General features: G+C 42.3%; 1 long non-coding RNA gene across 2 annotated transcripts; it reads right to left on the reverse strand.

Annotated features, from left to right (window-relative positions):
* Window positions 1-318: 318 nt before the first annotated feature.
* On the reverse strand, window positions 319-2643 carry LOC125553441. Of its 2 annotated transcripts, none has more exons than XR_007304060.1 (3): window positions 2517-2643; window positions 1978-2127; window positions 319-521 (listed from the first exon to the last, which is right to left on the reverse strand). It is a non-coding gene; the product is annotated as an uncharacterized LOC125553441 (long non-coding RNA). The 2 variants fall into 2 exon arrangements; XR_007304061.1 differs by having other exon boundaries at window positions 2496-2604.
* Window positions 2644-3051: the final 408 nt, after the last annotated feature.

The following is a 3051-nucleotide window of genomic DNA, read 5'->3' on the forward strand; positions in this document are numbered from 1 at the left end:
ACACAAGTGTACCCGGCAGATAATCTGCCATCATGTTTTGTTTCACCAATAGTCTAGACTATTCTTGCCAACATATCCCCAATTTAATAATGTTCAGGCCTTGTACAAAATTTCACTCGTGATTCAATAGCAGACCTCAAACACTTTCATACTAAAATTTCAACATTTCAACATACATATATTTGTTCAGTAGCATCCAACCACATCAATAGACATAATTTACAACTAAGTTACACCAACTGTTTGAGCTTGACTCATGGCTACAACCATGTCCAATAAGACAATGGCGTTATCACATTTTCTGCTCAGCCATTTGTTGGATGACATTAGTACATTACCATATTCATGGGATGTCTTTTGAATACCAGACTCAGCACAATCCTGTGAATCTGCATTACTCGAAGAGGGCCACATGTCTCCAGCAGAAGAGTCACCAAACTTGCAATGCTCTGAAGATCAGACTAACCTCCCCTCACTTGATTGTGTTGTTACTGTGAAGATCTTCTAGTGATGATGCCAACCTGAACAGATAGGATGGTACAACTGCTATAAGGTAATAATTTTGTTAAATGATCTATACTATAGCACACAAAAATGGACATAATATCACATACTCCCTCCGTCCCATAATATAGAACGTTTTTTTACACTGGTGTAGTGTCAAAAAACGTCTTACATTATGGGACGAATGGAGTAGAAAATACATACTGGCATAATAATCGTTTTGCAAGCAAAGAAGCAAACCATAGTGATGTTTTCAAAGCAAGTAGCATACAACTACATATGGCAGTTGCCATGTATTTCTACTGCATGTTTTCAAACTTCCCATGTGTATCTATACCAATATTATTGCTACTGAGTACGAATTCACAAACATTGATACCTTCCAGTATAGTTCAAGATATGTATAAACAAATCTATATCGAACACGTCAGAGATATATTAGTCGTGTTTGGTTGTAGAAGAATTTTTTATCTAGGAAATAATGCTAATAGTGCAAACTGCAAAAGCATACAAATATTATTTTGTATTCTAGAGTATGAAAGTTTAAGCAAGGATTATGGCACCTATGTGAACTTACATCACTCTAGGAAAGTATTTCAACAAACTAAGTGGTGTTACAGAAACAAACTCTCTGTCTCTCCCTCTCACTGACAATTTAAATAAAAGAATTGAATATTTACACTCAATTCAATGGCATTGCAGTCCCACTCAATTGTCTGAATGAGAGCATGGTTCATCTAGCAATCAAAGGCATGGCAGTTACATTCTGATTGAATATAAACCATAGTGCTGCTTTCAAACAAGTAGCTTTTACTAGCATGTTTTCAGACTTTCAGTGTGTATATGTCTATAACAAGATTACTACAGCTGATTATAAACTCACAAATGTTGTTCCTTCCAGTACATTCAGGCTGTATAGAAAATGGTAAATAATAAAAGGCAGGTCAGCCAATTTTTACACATGAGGTGCTTCCTTTTTGAAACAGCCCCCAGTTAAGAGGAAAAAAGTATATGCATCTAGAACAAAATTATGCAAAGAGAAGCCTCCACGCATGTATATGTGGCTCCCAAGTCCCACCATCAATCCATAAAAAGGATTTTCTGAAAGAAAATAGAGCTGGCATAACTAAGGTAAAGGTCACTTGTGTTCCTCCCAAATAAATCACTTGTATTAGCATGGCATGTAGCAGGACTCTTGCGTGGAGAGGTCTCGGGGCTGTTCGCTAGGTTGTATAGGCGGGGCGGGTAGTTCGTGAGTAATCCGTGTGGTGAACCTTGAGCCTAAGGCCATGGATGTAAAAACGTGGATGGGGCTCTCCACCCCTCTCTTATATTAATATATAATACACATGCTTGTGCGTATTCTTGAAAAAAGATCACTTGTATTAGCCAATGCTCTCCACCCCTCTCCAATCCTGCAGTTTCTAATTGAAGTGTTGAAAATCAGATTATATGTGTGAAGAGAAATGTTACCACTTATGCGAAATTTTGTGAGCAAGCTTCTGTTTCTTTATTCATTTGCTAGATTGTAGTTTCCTTATTTTTCCCAAGAGTGTGCTTTCCATGTTCTTTCTTAGGACAGAGGATTCCTAAGAGTGCGCCTCATTCTACTTCCTTCTTGCCCTGCAGAGGCAAAACAGAAAATCATACATATAATGTTAGATTATGAATGTTTGCTAAGAAACAATGTGGCCAAAGGTAGGCACAAAAAAAGAGAAGTGTCAGCTCTCCAGGCTCACAAACAGACTAAAGTCCAGAGGCCATGGTCACTGGCTATCTGGGGACTGGGGTAGCAGTAACAAAAAATCGACCCAACAAGTTAGGGGAACTCACTCATACCAAAAAGTCTAACAGCCTCGTCCCATCTGAGCAGCCAAAAAAATCGTAAGAAACCAAAAACATCTGGAGGAAGGCTACAAGAAAGAGGAGGATACACGTGTAGTGTGCTCGGTGTAAGCTTCCCAATAGAGTAGAAAAATAGAGGTGCGCACCTTTGGTAAGGAAATGCACACCTGTATCGAGTCCACCGTGACGGATCTGAGCAGCATGGTGTACCAGCACAGTGAGGAGCACCGCTCCTGCCATCGGAGTGGAGGATGCAGTGATGGGGATCCCGCCCTTGCTCGTCAGCGTAGAGGGCGGCAGAGAGTAGGAGCGCCATAGCCTGGTGGTAGCACGACGACCCTGAGACGGCAGAGGAGGCAAAAAGCACGACTCCCTCTAGTGCTTGTCGTCGCCACGCTCACAACACGATGAAGGAGGCTCCTTTCCCTCCGTGGGGTCTGGTGCGGGAGAGGGAGGTGGCGTCGACCTCGCCGCACCGGGCGCCATCGATAGCGATGGGGTCGCCTAGGTCGGCGAACGGAGGTAGCAGAGGAGAAGGGGGGCAGCGGAGGAGCAGGAGGCTATGTGGATTGTGGACTAGGGTTTGATTTGGGGAAGATCTGGTTGGGCCGACGATTATAATTGCTTTTTTAGCGGTCCACGCGCACTACCGGCACATTTAGGCCCAATTATTTCGGGCTCGCGCCAAACAGACGCTCCCAA

This window comes from Triticum urartu, chromosome 4 (assembly GCF_003073215.2).
Source record: "Triticum urartu cultivar G1812 chromosome 4, Tu2.1, whole genome shotgun sequence".
NCBI lineage: Eukaryota > Viridiplantae > Streptophyta > Magnoliopsida > Poales > Poaceae > Triticum > Triticum urartu.